Source organism: Diabrotica virgifera, chromosome 1, assembly GCF_917563875.1.
Source record: "Diabrotica virgifera virgifera chromosome 1, PGI_DIABVI_V3a".
Classification (NCBI taxonomy): Eukaryota; Metazoa; Arthropoda; class Insecta; order Coleoptera; family Chrysomelidae; genus Diabrotica; species Diabrotica virgifera.
The window spans coordinates 117,778,901-117,802,290 of record NC_065443.1 but is presented as its reverse complement, the minus strand read 5'-3'; the positions used below and the strand labels follow the sequence as shown (position 1 = coordinate 117,802,290).

General features: G+C 31.4%; 1 protein-coding gene across 2 annotated transcripts in view; it reads right to left on the bottom strand.

Moving 5' to 3' along the window:
• Positions 1 to 23,390, bottom strand: part of LOC114349529 (glutamate receptor ionotropic, kainate 2) — a 599,640-nt gene that overhangs the window by 550,599 nt on the left and 25,651 nt on the right. The gene's annotated exons all lie outside the window — the stretch shown is intronic.

Below are 23,390 nucleotides of genomic sequence, written 5' to 3'. Positions count from 1 at the left end.
ATTCTCATCTAGTTTTTTCTTATGAATCCAAATCTGAAAACGGCATTTCGATATCTCTAGCCATTTTCGAGATAACCGACCTCAAATTCAAAAATGTGACGTCACAATCCTTCTTCAAATATTTCTTTTCTGCCGACACAGCTAAACGTCAATTCAAATCGTTGCTAATAGGCTAATAATTAGTGATTTTACAAACGTTTGACATTTCCCTTCCAGAATTGAACGAGTGCAGTCGCATTTTTGTGTGTACCTTAAAAATTCAATGTATTACATCAAATATCGGATCTCGTGTAAGTAAACTGTTTATTACTTTAATTTATTTGTACATTCAGGTTATACGCTATGAGCTTCGCTGGTGTCGCTAACCAGCGGATTACTAATGCAACTTTCACCGGAAATTTTAAAATTTAATATTTAATTTTTATCGCGTAATCAACGCAAAAAAGTAATTAAATTGTAATCGATTTTTTTAAGATTTTGCTAATCATTTTGACCTTCTATTGATTAAATATTAATTTCTTACTTCGGATACTTTCGCAACTATCGTGTAGATAGCGCTTAGATTAATTTATAATTACATATTACGAAATATTAAAAAAACTTAAATTGAGTATTTAAAACGTAAGTATATTTAAGGTAAAAATATACACCACAGCTTTGACCAACTAATATTTTTTCCTATTAGTGTTTTTAAGTTCAATATTTTAAAGTATTCACTTTGACATTTATGTCAAATTACCAGAAAAAGTTCACTGACTTGTCACTACTGACGTTCACGAACTTTTAAATATCCCCTCTACGTATACGAGCTCACAGCGTATACAGTGATGAGCGCGCTAATAAGCGGCAAAATAGCACAAAAGATGGAAAACATAATAAATTGCGAAACAAAAAGAGATGAAACTAGTGGAGGTGGAAACGGTCGTTATAAACGTATAAATTATTAACGTTACATTACATCATAGTTTCCCACTTTTAGACGTTTGTGACAAGAATATTTTATAAGATTCTACTGTCACAGTGACAGTTGTCATACTCCTTTGACACGTCCAAAAGTGGGAAACTATGTAATGTAATGTTTAAAACGATTTATATGTTTAAAACGATCATTTCCATCTCCACTAGTTCCATCTCTTTTTGTTTCGCAATGTATTATGTTTTCCATCTTTTGCGCTCTTTTACCGGTTATTAGCGCGCTCATCACTGTATATTGTATCACATTCATTATTGTATATAAATTATTTTTGGAATTAAGAAACATTGACATAATTTTTTATTTGACGTAATGTACCTACTTGTTATGTGACGTTTGTAATTAATGAATTTGAATAATTTTAACAATATTTGGACATATTGCTTTGTAGTTTTCACTTTGGTATTCTTATCTTTTTAATGTATTGATGCAATTAAATTATTTTCTCATTCCTCGGGCATCTTTTGATCAATCAAACCTTCTTTTCAAATGAATCACATACATTATTTCTACGTCCTCCTGGATTCTACTGGCGAAATTTCGTCCTCGCCACATGAATTTCCTGTTTTTATTATATTTATGGTCTTGTCCATTTTCTCTCTTATTACAGTTGAGTTCCCGAGTCTTTACTCGTGCGTCATCGTTTAAAGCATACGAAATAAGTCGGAAATTTACTAAACGCAACAGTAAGTAATAGAAAGTGGGTATTATTCCGATCACGGGTTATAGTATAAAATTTGACGTTATCAAATAAATAGAATGTCAAATTTTAGTTTTGCTTTAAAAATTTGGTGCATAATTACAGCTACATTTGAAGTAGATTAATAAATTCTTTTATTATTATTGATTAATAAATAAATAAACAATTTATAAAAAAATCGATAACATATTTTCTTTTTGTTATTTTATTCACTTTGGCGGAACATTAAACACAAGCATTCCTTAACTCTTTTAACAATGAGGTTATTTGTACTTTGTCAAAATTTATCGTAAAATAACATAAACTTGTCATAAAATTTCTAACTCCAATATAAGATTAGTTATGAAAACAACTGTTTCTATACTATAAAAAACTTCAAATAGCAAAAATTCGACAAAATAACAGCAAAAATTTAACAAACTGACAGCGACAAAAGTCAACAAACCAAAACGTCAGAAATTATACTTAAAATATGTGAAAACATCACCAATCGTCTTTCATTGTACCTATCTCTTTTCAATGCGCTGAGTCTAGATCGTTCATAAAAATACCACGTGTTTTTACTTAATAAAAAGCGGCAGCTGTTTTGTCATTAGTTTCATGCGTGGAAGATAATGATGCTAGATAGAAAGTATGTGCTTTATCTCGCCAGGTATTAATGACGGACGGGTAAAGACTCGCGGTCTCAACTGTATATCCAGAAAGCTTTTAACTACTTCGTCTTTCTCTAAGTATTCTTCTGCCAGTTCGCACCCAAATATCTCTGTATTATTTTCTTTCCAAGTTTCTAATATTTCTATTTTCTCTGTTTTTGGTTGACTATTTTCATTGATTATATTTTAGGTCTGGATCCCGCGTATGAAAAAAAAGTTGATTAATAGCAAGCTGAAAATTTGTTAATAGCTTAAGGGTGTCCAGTCGGATAAACTTTGATATATGGGAACACTGGAACAGGGGCAGTTTTAATTGTGGAACAGGTTAAAAATTTGGAACGGTCACACCACGAAAACGGCACATTTATTTTGTCCGACAGAACAGACTTAAACTCTCCGAACAGAGATTAAACTCACGTGCAAAAATCAGACCACTATTTATCACCAAATGGGCGTTATAATGAGTGGAACATGTAGAATATGCCAAATGACAGGAATTATGACAGGTGATAAATAGCATTCTGATTTTTGCATGAGAGTTTAATCTCTGTTCGGAGAGTTTAAGTCTGTTCTGTCGGACAAAATAAATGTGCCGTTTTCGTGGTGTGACCGTTCCAAATTTTTAACCTGTTCCACAATTAAAACTGCCCCTGTTCCAGTGTTCCCATATAACAAAGTTTATCCGACTATACACCCTTAAGCTATTAACAAATTTTCAGCTTGCTATTTATCAACTTTTTTTCATACGCGGGATCCAGACCTATTTGATTATTTGATTATATTGATTATATATCCGTGTCTATAATCAATGCTATTATTGTCTGTTACTGTTCTAATAATTTCTTTTCTTTTGTTGCCTTATAACCGCTTTATGTAAGTCCCGAATTGTCTCTCATTGTCAGAATAATTTTCTGTAAGTCCTGCTGTAGCCCAACCCTTAACCAGCTTCAACAAACGCAAGATCAACAAACGCTTCCCTGCAAAACGCAGGAGGAGAAATTACGTGGCAAGATGCTGTAAAACAACGAGAGGCCAAAATATCTTGATATTCGTCTAGATAGAACTCTGTGTTGTCAACACAGAGTTCTATCACACTCTGTGTTGTCAACATAGATAACACCCTCAAGAGATAAAAAAAATGTTGATAATTCAAATATAGATACTATCTAACTTCATTGTAAACAAACGCAACCCGTTATACACATTTTGCACTAACTGTGGACTAAATTTTACAGCAATACTCTAGTAAATGCATTAATATTTTTTTGTAAAATTTTGGAATCTGTTTAATTTATAGATCCATTTTAACGATTCTTTGATTTCAATACAAATTTAGGCCCTCTATAAATAGTTTCTCATTACTTTTTCTGTTATAATTAGTAAAGCAGGAATTCAACAGTTTAGAGTTTCCCGTTGAGTTAGTCCGTTTGACTATTCAGCGTCCGGTTTATAAAATACTTAACTAAAATTGTATTTTGTATAGCAATTAACTATCATGTATCATTATATGATCATATTCGATAAAAACTTATTCGATAATTATTATTATATTAATGTTTCAACATTATGTTTGGAACAATTGGAACACAATTAAACAACTCACATGATTCTTTGATAATGTGAATGTTTTCAGTTAATGAAGTTATTACCAGTTTTATTATAATTAGAAATAAGTAATAGAATAATATAGTAGAATAATAATTATGTTCGAATTAATAAGTTCAAGCTGTCAAAAATTAATTAACAAGAAATTGGCAAAAAAAGTTTACGAGTTATAGACCAGGGTAGATCGGTTTTGAGATGGATGTGAGAGGTGAAATTTTTATTTTTATAAAATAAAAATGATTAATAAAAACATCGTTTTTCCTACATTCCTTCCTTATTTCATTCAAATTATTTATTTTTGAGCAAAGCCGTAATAAGAAAATAACCATAATAAATACAAAAAAAAAAGGAGAAAATAAGTAATTTTTTATTCAATGTTTTTCGATACATTGGATATAAAATAGAGTTTATATCCAGCAGGATAGCAAATCGAGATCGAAAAGAACAATCCTGGTGATTCATTTCAAACCTTATGCTTAGACATTATAGTAGACTTGTTTAACACAGTGTACAAAACAGGACACATACCCAAACAATGGTTACTCTCCACCTTTTGTGCTATCCCTAAAAATACAAACGCTAAAGGTTACACTGCATGCAGAACAATATCATTAACAAGTCATATTTTTAAATTATTCTTGAAAATAATACATGGTCGTATAAATAAAAAACTGGAAGAAGGAACAGATTATAGTCAGTTCATATCTGCTTTTAGTGTGATCGCTTAAAGATGTATGGATATGAATGTGGATGTACATGTTTGTAACGCTGATTTTAAAAAAGCATTTGACAAAATAAGACATGAAAAATTCGTCCAAATTATAATGACAAAAAACATAGACCAACGGGACTTCCGAATAATAACAAGCCTTTACTGGAATCAAAGAGCCTAAATTGTCCTGAAATTGAAAACAGGAGAGGTGTAATATTACGTAGGGATGTATTATGTCTCCATTATTTAATGTATATAATGCAGTCATTTTTGAGGAAGAATTACTCTCAAAGTGAAACAATAATAATTAACGAAAGAACTATTAGCAACATAAAATATGCAGATGACCGTGATTATCGCAAGCTCTGCTGAAAAACTCTAATTACAACTAAATAGAACAAACAGTTTCTGTAAAGAATATGGACTAAAAATGAATATAAAAAAGACCAAATACCAAATTCACCGATAGAAAAGACCAAATGTACCGACAGAAAGGCTTGATAAATACAAATACCTACTTTACAATCAAGATGCACTAGAAATAAACAAACCAAGACACGTTAAATGCTACTGTAACAATCAAACGAGCGATTCGTATTTATATACGACTTTATTAATTTATTTGTACAAGTTTTCTTTTACAAACTCTAGCTTAAACTAATCTTATTTACAAAATCCGTTCCTATTTATAGCCCAGCCGTTATTTCTCGAAGATTCTGCCCATCTCTAGTTATCAGGTCGTGACGCCTACTTAAGGTACGTTCTCGAACACTCTTTACCCCTTCGCCGCCGCCTCGAACATTCGATAGCGTTATTCTTACACATTTCGAGTTGTGTACCGTTATACGGGGGTCGGTCAACAGTTCTCTTTCGTTACACTACTATCTAGGAGCACTCCCGAATCATAATTTACGATGTATAAACTTTGAAACTCATGATTTGGGATTTACAATGTATATACATTGTAAATTATGATTCGCGAGTGCTCCTAGTAGCGTTTAACGTGTCTTGGTTTGTTTATTTCTACTGCATCTTGATTGTAAATTTAGTATAGGAACCTGAATTTCAGACAATAATGATCAAACAAGAGAAATAAGGGCCAGGATAGAAATTGCAAGAAATGCGTTTGTAAAAATGAAAACAAGTATCTGCAAAAAGACCTTAAATTAGAATTGAGAGTAAGAGCTTTGAGATGCGACGTATTTTCGGTACTTCAATATGGAATTGAAAGCTGGACATTGAAGCAGGAACAAATAAATAAGCTACAGTCATTTGAAATGTGGTGTTGCAGAAGGATACTTAGAATACTTAGAATAGCATGGACACAAAGAAAACGAACACGGAAGTATTGCGAGAAATGAGCAAAGAATGCGAAATAATAAACAAAATAAAAATACAAAAGTTACAGTATCTGGGACACGTAATGATAAGACGGCGATATGAAATGCTAAGACTGATAATACAGAGAATGATGAGGAGGAAGGAGTATAGGAAGAAGGAGAGTGTCATAGTTGGAGAATTTAAGGGACTGGTTTAAATACAGTTCTATAGAATTTTTCAGAGCAGTGGTAGATAAAGATAGTAATGATGATATCCAACCTCCGATTAGTAGAAGCCACTTAACACATTGCATGCCACATTTTAATTAGGTATACTACTCTCAGGGGCAATTGATATCCACAGTTATGAAAGTTACTCCATGTATGTCCAAAATGAGCGACGTGGCCCATGGCAAAATATCTGTGTCTCTCATATATGAGCGATGTGGCACGCAATGTGTTAAAAAAGAAGAATTTAGCTACAAGAAGATAATATTCGAACCACATCTTCATCTAATCTAATTAATAGATTAAATCTGTAGAACAGTAGAGCGATCATCATCATTATCCTCTATAATATATGTATAAGTACGAGTATATTAGTTCTACCATATTGCATATCACACATGTGTATGCAATAGCAACAGAGTGTCGATTTGAACAAAATTTATAATAAAAACAGTGTAATTAGGACAATTACCTCATCGCAAATCGATGAGATGAAATTAATTTTGGACGTGTCACGTTCAACGTATGTTATCGTTTCTGTATCCAATAAATTGTTTTCATGGACAGATCACAAATTCATATACAGCCAGTTTAATGTTTTATAGAAAATTAAATTAAAATATATAGGCCAGTAAATAAACAATGACACGCTATCTTTTGCAGTAGCATAGATGGATTATAACAGGCAATGGAAAGGGATAATTTAGTTAGTGAGGAATACGGCCTGGGCTTCAACTTCAAGAAGGCCAAATGGATGCTGATAAGCAAAAAGCAACAACCTGCTTAACATCTACGGATAAACAATTAGCACAACGGTGATAATAAAAAACCAACACCTCGACTGCATAGCTTCAAAACAAACTGGGACAAATACCGGCTAATCATAGAACAGGATGTAAATCTACTAGTGAAATTGCAAACTCCCGAACAAATAGAAACAGAAACTAGTAATCTAATCAACTTACTTCAAAATACTGCCAAACTGTCAACCCCTCAACCTGGATAAAAAAAAATTCAACCAACATTCCTCTTGAAATAAAAAGACTAGTAGCAGAAAAACGAAAAGCGAGATCAATTTGGCAAAGAACCCACAGAGCAGAAGACAGGACAATTTATAATAACAAAACTAGAAAATTAAAAACAGCTCTAAAATAGATGAGAAACAACTCATTTGAAAACTGTGTATCCTTTCGCGTCAAGATAACTATATCTGGAAACCAATCAAAAACAAAAATAAACCAATAAATACTTCACCTACAATTCAGAAAAGCTCAATACCACCAGGACCATGGGCAAAAGCAACAAAAAAAAGCTGATTTATTTGCTGAACATAGGGGTCGCCAACTTCTTGAAAATTTCAAGATCTTGTCTTGATCTTGTCTTGATTTCAAGACAAAATCAAAACAAGAAGTAGTTTTAGATTTCAAAACAAGACAAGAAATTTTATGTCAATACCAAGATTTCTTGTCAAGAAAACAAGAAATCTTGAAATATCTTGACTAATAATTAAAACTCTAAAAGGTATTTATTTGTGAAAAAGATAACATTATTTTGACATCACATAACATATTTTAATTTACTGAATACTTTTTTGCTAAATCGATTTACAAAAATGTAAATTAAAAATAATAATTAATGATACTTACCTAATCCTGTTGAAAATAAAATTGCAAACTAGATTTTATTTTAAAAAACAAATTTGGCACCTTTTTGAAATCGGAATTGATAAGCCATGAATTAAGGCAGATAACACTTCTCATGGAGTCAACGCCCAGCCGATTTCTTGGCTTTGTTCTTGTTAAAGCTGCGCTTGAAAATAGTTTATCCGCAGGTACAGATGTTGCTGGCGTTTCCAGAAAATCCTTGGCCATTTTCGATAATGACGGATAGATATTTTTGTGTCTTCTCCACCAATCAAGTATATTCTCAGAATCTTCTGACCTATACTAAATTTACATTCAGGATGCAGTAGAAATAAACAAACCAAGACACGTTAAATGTTACTAGGAGCACTCCCGAATCATAATTTACAATGTGTAAACTTTGGAAATCATGATTTGGGATTTACAATGTATATACATTGTAAATTATGATTCGGGAGTGCACCTAGTAGCATTTAACGTGTCTTGGTTTGTTTATTTCTACTGCATCTTGATTGTAAATTTAGTATAGGCCCATTTATGTATTTTTCAATTTCATAGTTCAAATATTGTAAGTTATCATTATCAGCTTTCTAAATAATATCTAAATCAAGTTCGTTATCTTATTTTTCCAGAATCGGTGGAATTGAATTCTGGTATTGAATTCTGTAAATCATGCTGGGATTTATTACAGCAGTTAGCTTTAACTATTTCTTCAAATTTTTGTACTGCCTCTGATTGTAGAAGCTTTTCCCAAGATGAAGAGGAAAATGTCTCTACTTTGTGCCGAGGGTCCAATATAAGAACTATAACAGTATAATATACAATTAGTTTTATTATAGTTTTTTAGTATTTTATCTCTCGAAGCTTGAATGCAGTAACGTCTTTATCAATTTTATTATTAACTTCATGAGCCCAATATTTCCAGTTTATCTAAAAGTAAGTTTACTCCAATCACCACCAATGGGAGTGTGCAATATTTTTCCCCTTCGAGTATTGAAGAAAGTGTTTTAAAGCTTCTCAGATACTGACAAAATTTACTGATCAGAACCCATTTTCCATCTAGTACTTTGCAATTATTTAGATTTTTTATGTTGTCGCAAAATTTTTTTACACTTAAACACCATGTTGGCATCTCGAAAGTTGAATGCCACTTTGTAGGCATATCTAATTTTGGCATAGTCATTTAGTCAACTTACAATTTACGGCCTCGCAAGCACTTAAGTTTAAGTTGCATTTGCCCTGAGTTTTTGATATTTTTTGACAAGATGTTTAATTTGACTTACAGGAGAGTTGAAATCCAAAGCAGTATCATTTTCTACTTCGATCTTATCCTCCAAATAATCAACATCCTTTTCGATGTCGACACTGTTATGATTTGGTTCAAATATTTTTATGAAATCCTGGACAGCTAAGTTAAGAATGTGCGAAACATACAAAATGCTTATTTTAAGCATGCAACTACAAATCAAATTTGACGTTCGTCAAGGAAACAAATGCAGATCGGGGACTCCCCCAGGGGCAGTGGAGGCCGTGTTAGCAAATAACGCAATAAAAAAGTCGCCGGGGAATCACTGGACCGGGTAATCAAGAAATTTCAAGATCTTGAAATTTCTTGAGTCAAGACAAGATAGAAGATGTCAAGAAAACGTCGAGACAAGATTTTTTAAAAGTTCTTGATTTTTTCTCAAGACAAGACAAGAAGTTGTTGTCAAGACAAGAATTCTTGTCTTGTCGACCCGTAGCTGAACATCTAACTGAAGTCTTTAAGCCACACGACAATGACCAAATACAAGAAGTAGAGCAGGAACTAGCTTTACTTTACCAATTAATCAACGAAAGCGACTAACTTTAATTACACCGAAGGAGATCAAAGATGAAATTAATCATTTGAATGATAAGAAGGCACCAGGCAGTAATCACATAACAGCATCAATGCTAAAACAACTTCCTAAAAAAGGTATAATGAAGTTATTGTACATATTAAATGCAATCTTAAGACTTAATTATTGGCCTAAATCACTAAAAATTGCCCAAGTAATTCTGATACCGAAACCTGGTAAAGCTTTAACGAATGTTTCATCATACCGCCCAATAAGTCTACTTCCAATAATGTTAAAACTTTATGAAAAGCTGTTACATAAAAGAATTATGAGCGACCTAGAATTCCAAAACTGGATCCCAGAACACCAATTTGGATTCAGACAAGCTCATTCTACAGTGCAACAATGACATCGCATATCAAATATAATTAACAGAGCTTTGGACAATAAACAATATTGCACAGCAGCCATTCTGGACATCAGCCAAGCATTTAATAAGGTATGGCACCCAGGATTACTTTATAAAACCAAAAATCTCTACCCAACAAATACTTTGTCTTATTAAAATCATATCTAAATCACAGAGAATTTGAAACTAAAGTGGAGGATGAACTATAAAACCGTAACAAAATTCAATCAGGAGTCCCCCAAGGTAGTATATTGGGTCCACTTCTTTATGTACTGTACACATCCGATTTACCAACCTCTCCACAAACCACCATTGGAACTTTCGCTGATAACACAGCAATATTTGCAACTAAAGAGGATCCAACAGCTACAGTATTAAAACTTCAAGAACACCTAGACCAAATTGGACAGAGGTTAAAGAAATGGAAGACAGAAGCTAATGAAACTAAGTCAACATATATAACTTTCACACTAAGGAAAGACCAATGTCCAAATATTAAGCTTAATCAAGTCAACATACCAAAACAGAATATCGTCAAATACCTGGGGCTTCATCTTGATTCTAAATTAAACTGAAAACAACACATTTTAAAGAAGAAGAAACAAATTGAGTTGAGAGTGAAAGAAATTGATTGGCTTATAGGTCGAACATCTCGACTCTCAATTAAGAACAAACTGCTGATTTATAAAACAGTCATCAAACCTATATGGCCGTACGGTATAGAACTATAGAGTTGTGCTACCAAATAAAATACAAAAATGATCCAAAAAACTCAATCAAAAATTCTATGCACCATCGCAAATGCCCCGTGGTACATTTACAAACAAACCTTTCATAGAGACCAACAGACACCACAAGAAAATTGGAAGGCCACCCCAACCAATTAATATTACCACTACTGCAGCCACTAAACAACAGAAGATTGCGAAGATTATGGTCCATAGCTCTTCGCTGAAACTGAGGTGAAACCGCTGGGTGATGTACCTCATAACGCCATTTTAGTGTACAATACTATTATAGTTGATATAAGTTATTGTATTTGTTATCAAATTAACTCATAGAATATGTAATTCTGATTGTTAATAAATGTTTACAAAAAAAATCTACGGGTAAACAACATACTAGTTGACCATGTAGAACCTTATGTATAACTTGGCACCAAAGTAAATGCAAAATGGGAACAGACCACAGAAATTAAAGCGAGAATCGAACGAGCTAGAGCAGCATTTAACAATCCAAAAAAGCTCCATATAAGCAATGGTTTGTCTCTTCCTCTAAAAATACGTCTAGTTAGATGCTACATTTGCCGATCTTACTAAATAGTCTGGAGGCCTGGACTCTGACAAGTATTTGAAATGTAGGTGTAGCGACAAATTCTTTGTATATCCAAGACCGAACGTGTCACCAATATAGAGGCAATCCATAGAATCGTAAAAGAGAAAGAAATCGTGAGCACAATTAAACAAAGAAAACTTGAATAAACTGCTCGTCAAAAGTTAGGGATATAGAAAATTCTGCTGATCTTCATAGTTGATTTTTTCGCGAACAGACGGATTGATTCCGCTATTTTTTTTTATTTTAGCCTTTTCTTTAATATTTACACAGTTGTGCAAAGGTTTACTCAAACTTATTTTTGTACTTATACCGGGTGGAAGAAAAAAATATGTTTTTCTTGTGTTAAGTTTGAGACACCCTGTAGGGAGAACTAGGTAAAAATGTGAGTATACATCAGAATAATATTGTAGTCTTATGTTTTGCGAACATACTGTTGTTTGAATGTCCCTGATATCTTTAGAAACAAAAAAAAACAGACGGTTTTGTAATTTAATGTGTGTTTTAACCGAAACAAAAGTTTGAGACACCTTGTAGGGAAAAAAGGCACAAAGGTGAGTATACCCCCATATTATGTTGTAGTCTCATATTTTTTGAATATTTTATTTTTAAATTTCTCTGATGTCATTAATAACAAAGAAACTAGACGGTATTACTCTTTAATATATTTTTCTATGTTTCACATGTGTGATGTGACGCATGTCGTCAGTTAAAACACATATTAAAGAGTAATATCGTCTAGTTTCTTTGTTATTAAAGATATCAGAGAAATTAAAAAAATAAAATATTCACAAAATATGAGACTACAACAAAATATCAAGGTATACTCACCTTTGTGCCTTTTTCTCCCTACAAGGGGTCTCAAACTTTTGTTTCGGTTAAAACACATGTTAAATTACAAAACTGTCTATTTTTTTTATTTCTAAAGATATCAGGGACATTCAAAAAACAAAATGTTCAGAAAACATAAGACTACAATACGATTTCGATATATACTCCCATTTGTACCTCGTCCTCCCTACAGGGAGTCTCAAACTTAACATAATAAAAACATTTCTTTTCTTCCACCCGGTATAAGTACAAAAAAAAGTTTGAGTAAACCTTTGCATAACTGTGTAAATACTAAGGAAAAGTCTAAAATAATAAAAAGAAATTAGCGGAATCCGTTAATCTGTTCACGAAAAAATCTACTATAAAAATTCAGCAGAATTTTCTATATCTCTAACTTTTGACGAGCAGTATATATAGGCCACATATTGAGACACGATAGTTACCGTATACTGCAATTGATTATCCATAGGAAAATAGACAGTAAGCGTGGATCAGGCAGGAGAATACACTCGTGGCTCCAAAATCTGCGGAGGTAATTCGGGCTCACATTAGTCGAACTATTCAGAAATGCCGTAAGCAAGATCAGAATTGCCACGTTAATAGCCAACATTCGTAACGGAGGGTCACTTTAAGAAGAAGAAGTAAATAAACGTGAAATACGGCGTTGCTGTATAATTTTCCATGTCATCACCGAATTACATGAAAATTTGGATTTAGGTTCTACCTACCTTCCAGTTCAAAGTTGAACTTGACCTCTGCTGCTTTTACTTGATGGATGAAAGCCACCCCTTCTCGAGTGTGAATAAACTTACGTTCAAATATGTCTGGAAATAGATAAACTGACTAATTCTAAGCAACTTTGGGTCTATAGAGTTTTTTATCTTCAATATATCAATATGTTTCGAGTTATTAGTAAAAATGTTCATTTTTCAACAAAAATAACACGTTTGTACATGGTTTTTCGCAAATAACTCAAAAAGTACCTAAGTAATGCATGGAAAAATATTCTTCGCTAAAATATAGCCTATAAAATGACGAAAAAAATTGTGTATACTTGAAGTCTGTAGGCATAGTAGAAGCAGAGTTATAGCTTCTAAAGTGTAGATTTTTCTATATCAAATTCCAAATGTAGTATTTGGACGTGAAATATCTAAAAAAATTAGCACTTCTGGGGAAAAACTCAACACTTAATTTTTTTTGTATAAAAATTAATAGCATCAAAACTAAGAAAGTTACGCACAAAATAAAATAAAGTTGGTCTTTTTTTATAAAAAAAATCATGAAAACTATCGTTACCCCTTTATAATTTACTTTACTTATTGATTATTATTGTTGATATTAACTGTAAATGTCACTGGTTTAAAGTGCTTATTTTTGAAAGGGTTGTAGTTGAAAGGGCTTGTCGAAATTTTTGTCCTACAGAAAAACAAAACAGAAACAGAACCAAAATATTTCAAAAAGCAAAACCTACATTTCTTATTGTTTGGAATTTTTCGTAACACTAATAATTTTTAAGTTATTTTGAAAATAATTACACTTTTATAAAAAAAATAACTTTTTATAATTTCACGCTTTTATTATTTTTGGGACACAATATAAAATTATAAAATATTTTTTTGTTTCAATTCTCTCGATTTGCAGTCAAATGCTCTAGCACTGAGCTATACAGGGTGAGGCAGATAAAGGGCCTGTTAGAAATATCTCGAGAACTCAAGGTAAGAAAATTATGGAAATCGGAATACAGGGGTTTTGAGGTGTGAATTATTTAATGAAAATATTTTGGTCTCTTTGCTGCTTCCGGTTATACCGGAAGTTGGTTGTAACTTCGTTTTTTTAAATAGGACACCCTGTATATTTTTACATTTTTGGATTCTCCTTGATTTCTTCTTTCTTAAAATATAAGTTTTTGTAATATTATACAGGGTAGGTTAAAAGATAATTACGTTTTTTTATTAATTTCGCAGCAATATTCACACCCTGTATAATTGTAGTAGTTTGACATAATATACTCTGTTTATGTTCAAATGATTTTTAATATAGTCTACTATGTTAAGAATTATTGGTATAGTTAAATTTTTCCTTTTTATATACAGGGTTGGACGAAAGTCAGAATGAGTATTTTATGAGTATTCTTAAATGGAACACCCTGTATTTTAGTATTGTAGTGAAATGTTATTTTAGGATACTTTTTAATTTCTTAAGCAATCCTAATCCTAACTGCTTCAATTTGTGAGCAAAATACCTGAAATTTTATTAAGGCTATTGGTACATAATTCGCAAATATTTTACGTGTATCCCTACTTTTTCTGTCTTTACACGGCAAATTACGTGTAGTAAAATTCACACTGGTATGGATATGTAAACATTACTAGAATGTCATTCTACTTGAAAATGTCATCATTAATTTAAAGAGATGGCTTTTGAATGTTCTTGGATAACTGTTATTTTTATAATTGCAAATGATTAATTCAGTTAATAAATGTGATAATTTTTTCACTAACTATGTATTCATTGATTGTAATAATTTATTTGTACAACAAAAACTAATACTCAATCGAGAAAAAAGGAAAAGTGTTAAAGTGATTTTTTAATAATATATTGTTCTTATGGAACACTTACAATTTTAAACATCTTTAACAACAAAATACTTGGATCACAGAATATATTATCCTGATGTATTCTCTGCTTGGATCTTCCAAAAATAATACACAATAAATAACTTTTTATTAAGTTCACGTCTTAAATCAATTATTTATCAAATACACTATATATCAATAATATTTAATCAATAACTCAAAATATTCCCGATGCAATGTCAAATATTTAAAATTGTCACTGATTGTCAGTGTCTGACTGACAATATGCTGATAATATTATATTCGGCTGAGTGCGTTGTAAGACAAAGATAGATTTGGAAAATATTACCACGGCATTGTGTTCATTTTTTTCGAATCCTGAAAAAACTAATAAATATTTTTGAAAAATTTAAACGTAGAATGAAAGACTAAATTATTACCGAGGGCGAAAGTCCCTTAGAATAAATAAATAGTTTATTTTGAATGAGTTATTGGAAATAAAAATCACACTAAATTTTCTCTTAGATTTTCACCCCTGTAACTTATTAAAATAAACATTATAGAAGTTCTCAGAGACTTTCAGCCCTCGCTAATAACGTAATCTTTCATTCTGCGTTTAAATTTTTCAAAAATACTTATTAGTTTTCCCAGGATTCGAAAAAAATGAATCCCCATTTGAGTAGCATTGCAGCCGAAAATACGTACCGATCCTCTTAAGTTGAGCGTAAAAATATTCAATCACAAATAATTTTTCGGAAATAAATACATACTAATCGAGACTGATACTTAAAATTGCCAATAATGGTTGAGCTATCAAAATATCTACGTAGATAAGATTGTTGGTGCGATTAACAATTAAGCACAAATTAAAGCAGTTGGGTATAGGGAATGCTTAAGAAATTAAAAAGTACCATAAAATACCATTTCATTACAATACTAAAATATAGTGTGTTCCATTTAAGAAAACTGAGAAAATACGCATTCCGAGTTTCGACCCACCCTGTATACTAAATTTCAAAATTTAGCTATACTAATAATTGGTAACAATAGTAGACCATATTAAAAATCATTTGAACATGTAAAACTACTACAATTCTACAGGGTGTGAATTTTGCTACGACATTAATAAAAAAACGTAATTATCTTTTAATCTACCCTGTATAATATTACAAAACCTTATATTTTAAGAAATAAGAAATCGAGAAGAATCCAATACGTAAAAATATACAGGGTGTCCCATTTAAAAAAACGAAGTTACAATCAACTTCCGGTATAAAAGGAAGTAGAAAAGAGACCAAAATATTTTCATTAAATAGTTTACGCCTCAAAAACCCTATATTCCAATTTTCATAATTTTATTTACTTTAGTTCTCGAGATATTTCTAATAGGCCCTTTATCTGCCTCACCCTATATATCCGCTATTGATTTACATACTTTATAACGGGATCTAAATGTCATTATATCATTATTTACATTTAAAATTGCTTAAAATTCAAAATAAAACTTGCTGTATTCATTTAAAAGCTGTTGAATATGGCATTTTTATTGAATTCTGGGCTATTATGAAAATTTCAGGTGTCTAGGTAAACTGGAAGTAGGTATGTTTAAAATGGATTACAAGATTTCCCGGACATAGTGACCAAGACCAAGTGAAGTGAATAAAAACATTTTAAAATAGGAATTTTTTCAAAATTATTTTTTTTTTATATTATGAAGTCAATTTTTTTGAACATTTACACTTGCAAATATCTCTTCAAAAAAAGTAAATAAGGGCTAAGAACGAAAAATGTTTAGAATTAGTAGATTTATCCATTTCCGGACTTATTTTAAACGTATGTTTTTTCATCCCCGTGGAGGGGTGAAGTAGAACCTAAGAGGAACTTCAATCCAAATTTTTATGCAATTTAGTGGTGACACGAATAATTACAAACGAAGGAATCGTAATCAATGGAGAGGTTGTAAAATAATATTCGATACACGGACGACACCGTACTACTTGAAAGAACAGTAGAAGAATTACAACGATTATTAATACAAACATAATGGTAATGATCTCTGAATCGAAATTAAATATAATGCCTTTTATCTACCCACGGTTTTACTCACGTATCGAGTACTAGGAAGCAGATTTGTTGATCTTTACCTCGGTGAATTGATATGTTGTGGAGTGCAACTACGTAGACTCCCCATGTCTCTACATTCATCACCCTTTTCCTTGCAATTTTTAGAAGGATGGGAATACGTATAAGAGAGAATCTGTTTCCGAACTAAGAAATCCAAGGATTTTTTTTATTTTTAAACATTTATTTGTTTGAAAATGGAGTCTTTTGGGTTTCGACATTTTGTTACAAACATAATTATTGCTTGCAACAATTATGGCATAAACATCAATATCAAAAATGCCAAGTATATGGTCTTCAGTAAAAACATGACACAACCAACACATATTAGTATAAATTGCATTCAAATTGAAAAAGTATCAAGTTACAAATACTTGGGAACTTTCCTAAACGAAACTGGAGACCAAAACAATGAAATAAAAAGACGTATCGAAATTGCCAGGGCCACCTTCATAAAGATGAGAAAAATCTTCTGCAACAGAGATATAAGCATCCCTCTACGATTAAGAATGCTAAGAGGCGACGTATTTAACACGCTATCATACGATGTAGAGGCGTGGACTCTCAAACAGAACAACATAAAAAATATTGAAAGTTTCTAGATGTGGTGCTACCGTCGAATGCTGAAGATAAGTTGGGTTAAAAGAGTTACGAACCTTGAAGTATTGCGAAGGATAGGAAAAGACCCAGAAATTTTGTTAGCGATAAAACGAAGAAAACTCGAATATTTGGGTCACCTGATGAGAGGTCATAAATACGCATTACTTCAAAATATAATGCAAGGAAAAACAGAAGGAAAACGCAATCCAGGCCGTAGAAGAATATCATGGTTGCGGAATTTGAGAGAGTGGTTTGGCTGCACCACTAATGAGCTTTTTAGATCAGTTGTAAACAAGGTCAGGATAGATTTGATGATTTCCAATCTCCGATAGGAGTGGCATAAGAAGAAAAAGGATAATTATAATGTAGGTATCGCCATATTTCACTTTCATTTACTGGCCTAATATCACGTATTCATACAGCCAGTTTAATGTTTTATAGAAAATTAAATTAAAATATAATAAAGCTTTGAATATAGGAAGGGTGATTAATGACTATCGTAAAAAAGTTTACATACCGACATATTTTTTGTATAAATGATGAAAATTCTCGTGTAGTTTTTCATGAGGTAGTAATTTAAATAATTTTTAATAAAAATATTCCAGTATGTTCCATTTATGGAACAGTTAACAAATTAACAAAATAATTAATATACAGTAGAATATGTATTTTTGAAAAAAAAAAAGGAAACAAAAAAGCCTTAAAAATTTACAGGCCTATCTCATTACACTCACAAATGTACAAACTCTTTATTAGAATTATAACCTACATACTAACAAATAAAATGGACAGTTATCACGTTATCAGCCACTCGAACAAGCAGGATTCAGAAAATAAACCATGTCTTCGATAGTCTCGAGATATGGATAATAGAAAAAGTTTTAAATATCAGCAAAATAGACTCCAGGTCCAGGTACAGACAACTCTTACATAACATATATAAAATAGCAAATGTGACAGTCGAATGGGAAAATACAACAAACAAAACTAATGACATTGCAATCCGTAGAGGCATAAGACAAGGAAATGTATCCCCAAAACTCTTCACCTTAGCTCCGGAACACGTCTTTAAATAACTGGAATGGGAAGACATGGATATCAACATATGTATACGAAAAGAAACTCAATCACCTCAGATATTACGATGATGTACTTATTACAACCAACCAAGAAGAACTAGCCATATTGTTGACTAAACTAGCACAAGCATCAGAGAAAATAAAACAAAAATCATGACAAATACAAATGACAGAATAAATATAAATATAACTAACGTAAGTAATGAGCGTCAATGTGGATTACGTGTATAAGGGATTCTTTATTTGGGAAGGATTCATTGAGTGGCCCCTGTTTAGGATTTTGTCCTCTTCAGGGTATGCGTTGATTATTGTTAGTTAGGCAGAAAAAGCAGACAGTCCGAAAAAACTCTGGGCAAGGTGGTGTTGGCCTGAGTGTGTGTTGCCAGACGGTGGTGGTTCAGCTGACTATCAGAGATCAGAGAAGAAGGTTTGGTGGAATTGATGTTGGTTCCATCGATAAGTGTGTGTACTGTCCGTGCTTTGCCCTCGACCAAGCTCCCTAGAAAAAACATTGTACAACGACAGGCAAGCCTGCGTCCCTCGTCGGCGGTCAGGAGGTGGTTTTTGGGCGCAGCGTGGACAGTGAGCGTTCAAGTGGTAGAAAATATAAATATAGTAATATAAAATAAGTATTGAGGTTGTTGACAAATATATATACATAGGTCAAATAATCAAATCTAATAAAGAGGACCAAATAATTGAAGTACAAAGAAGAATCAGATTGACGTGGGCAGCGTTTGGAAAGCTAAGATGGATACTAAAAAGTACAAAGATACAACAGTACGTAAAACCCATGTATTTTATCAGTGCATCCTTCCTGTTCTGATGTATCGATTAAAAACATGGACATTAACAAAGGCCAACATATACAAAATAGAAAAATGGAAAGATCCATGTTGGGAATAAAACTGCAAGACACAAAATCAAACAAATGGATAAGAGAAAACAAAAGTAAAACATGTAACAGAACATATAACAGGGTAAAAGTGTTGTTCTGAAGCTATTTTCTTGTGGCATTTTTACAATTTTAACTATTTAGAATGGGAAATAAGCCACAATATTATTAAAACATGATTTTTATTAACGTTTCGACGCCCAAATCGGGTGCCGTTGTCAAAATACAAAATACTATTAATATAAACAAAAATGTTGTTGCTTAGTAAAAAAATTCTTCTAATAATTTATTTAATTTGACTCATTTATATCGGCAATTCAGATACATATGATACATTTTAAAGTAGAAGACTTTAAAATGATATTGCCAATATTTATGAGTTGCGTTCCTGGGACGACTTTACTGAAAGATAGTTCATTCGATTACATGAAATCAACCCCAACTCAAGAATATCCGTCACAAAAAAAAAACAACATCAACGTTAAAAAGGTAATCATAAAATCCTTATATGATACAGCCAAAATTACTTGTTCTAACGAAAATTCCTTTTTAGAAGAAAAACAATTCTTAACATCTGTTTTATTAAAAAATGATTATCCTTTATTAGTTCAGAGAAATAAGGAAAAAAAATATCGTGTTGGTGACACATCCCCCTCCAGGCTGGAACCAAATTTTTCGACTAATATGGTCATCTATAATAATAACCTATATGTTTCCTGCAGCTGATTTTGATGATATACATAGTTATAAACAAATGAAGATCAAAAAACGGTAAATTTTCGCTTTTTTCGTCTCTTACTAAAAAATTGGGCATTTTAAACAAATTTGAGAGTAATAAACTCATAAACCGTATAAAAAACTTCAATATGGCGTTCGCTGAATATGTCTATCCTTATTGGTTACTTAGAAAATTGCCAAATAAATCATAAATTTTGAGTTTTTATAAATATTCATAACTTATGTAAAAATTAACTTAGAACCTTCTTATTACATGGAATGCTGAGACTTATGGTGCTTAAATTATACCCTAAATTCCAAAGCAATTGGTCAAATAGTTTAAAAGTTATTTAATTTGTTTATGCAAAATTAATTTTTTTTGCAACACTGTAAGTCAGAAAATGATGAAGTTACAGTAATATTTTGGATAGTTTATGAAAGAAGAAAATTTACAGTATTAATTTAATTTAAAAAAAATGACAAAAAATAATTATAGATATTGCAAAATAATTTTGCAAAAACATGTGATTTAAAAAAATGGGGGGGCTAACTTTGTCCCTAAATGTCCTAGAACAGTTGTTTTTCTTTCTAAATGTGTATAAAAATTCAGTCTTTCTAAATATGAAAAAATAATTTTTCTACGGGTAACGGTTAAAAAGTTATTCTAATTGTTTATAAGTAAGTAAAAAATGGACATGTTTTTGCAAAATAATTTTACACTGTTTAAAATTATTTTTTGTCATTTATTTTTAATTATGGTAATAGTATAAATGTTTTTCTTTCATAAACTGTCCGAAGTATTATTGTAACCTCATAATTTTCTGACTTATAGTGTTGCAAAAAAAATGAATTTGGGAAAAATAAATTAAATAACTTTTAAACTATTTAACCAATTGCTTTGAAATTTAAAATATAATTTAAGTAAAAGAAGTCTCGGCATTCCGTGTAATAAGAAGATTCTAAGTTAATTTTTACCTAAGTTACGAATATTTATAAAAACTCAATATTTATGATTTATTTTGCAATTTTCTAAGCAACCAATAAGGTTGGACATATTCAGCGAATGCCATATTGAAGTTTTTTATACGATTTATGGGTTTCTTACTCTCAAATTTGTTTAAAGTGTTTAACTTTTTGGTAATAGACGAAAAAAGCGATAATTTACCGTTTTTCGATTTTCATTTGTTTATAACTATGTATATCATCAAAATCGGCTGCAGGAAACATATAGGTTAATAATATAGATGTCCATACTACTCAAAAAATTTGGTTTCGGCCTGGAGGGGGATGTGTCACGAGAAAAACCTTATTTCTCTGGACTATATCGTTTATAAATAAGGAATTGTCAAGATTGGATCGAATGGAACAGAACAACATAGAACGGGATCCTACAACATTCACAAGAAATAATACGAGGAAAATATCAATACCATACATAAAAGGACTATCCGAGAAACTTAAAACAATAGGAAATAAATTCAACATTTCAACAACATTCAAAACAACCAACACATTGAGATCTATTTTATCTAAAACTAAACCTAACAATGAACAAGAAAGGACAAAGAATTGTATTTATAAAATACCTTGTGAATGCAAACAGTTTTATATAGGTGAAACATCAAGACCATTAAACGTTAGAATAAGTGAACATCAATCTTATATTAAAAATAGAGAATTTGATAGATCTCAAATATGTCAACACGCATGGGATAATGAACATAGAGTTCAGTGGAGAGATTCAAGTATAGTCCTGAAAGAAACAGATAGTAAAAAGAGAAAAATCAAAGAAGCGGCTCTAATTATGCTAAACGAAACCAATTGTGTCGCAAATTCCTCGGTGGAATGCAGTAGGATGTGGATACCCATACTGAAAGAGGAAGTCAATAGAAAGAAAATACCACAATTAGTAAGTCAATAGTACATATTTTATATTTTAGTATTACTTATATACCCATGTATTATTGATATTATTTATAATTTAAACAAAATTATAGTGAAGTCAGAATTTGGTATTAATTTTGAGAGTAAATTAAATGTAAGACCAAATACTTACGATGTCGGGATAGTATCACGAGGTTTTTCCTGGTTTTCCCTCGTGATTTACTATGAGATCTCTAACGCGAGAATTTTAATGTCACCGTTGCATGTGGTTGTCTTTTTAAAGACAGATCACATGCTATGATTTTTTTTTTTTTTTTTGTGACGGATATTCTTGAGTTGGGGTTGATTTCATGTAATCGAATGAACGATCTTTCAGTAAAGTCGTCCCAGGAACGCAACTCATAAATATTGGCAATATCATTTTAAAGTCTTCTACTTTAAAATGTATCATATGTATCTGAATTGCCGATATAAATGAGTCAAATTAAATAAATTATTAGAAGAATTTTTTTACTAAGCAACAACATTTTTGTTTATATTAATAGTATTTTGTATTTTGACAACGGCACCCGATTTGGGCGTCGAAACGTTAATAAAAATCATTTTTTAATAATATTGTGGCTTATTTCCCATTCTAAATAGTTAAAAAGGGTAAAAGTGGAGATTTGCTGGTCACAATGCGAGGCAGGAAGATAAAAGATGGAATGCTGAAATACAAAACTGGAGACCGTGGACAGGAAGAATAGAAAGAGGAAGACCTCACATGCGATAGAAGGACGATATTGTAAAAGCTGCAGGAACTCACTAGAAAAGCGCAGCCAAGGACAGACACATATAAAAAGATTTGGGGAAGACCTATTTCCAAATTTGGATAGAAATTGTCTAAAAAAGAAGAAGAGGATAGGTATATTTATTTTAAAATTTAAAAATTTAAAAATATTTATGCTTTTTTTTATTTCATAAAAATGATCTTGTGTTTATATTTTAAAATGTCATATTTTCTATTCTCCGCGGCATCGATCTTTATCACAGAAATACTGTTTCTCCATTATCTGAGCTGTCCTCGAAACCCTTATTTTAAAAATTTATTGCTGCTTGGCATGCATAAGCTGTGAAATTGCCAAAGTGTGAATGTTTTTCATCTTTCATTTATGTTAAACGTACAGATATATGTACTGTTTCTACATTTAAAAAAATATTTGTGTTTTATGCTGACGTGTATTTTAAATATTTCGCTTCTATGAAAAAGTAAAATTAAATCAAAAGCTATTTCGGTTGACATTTTAATTTCTT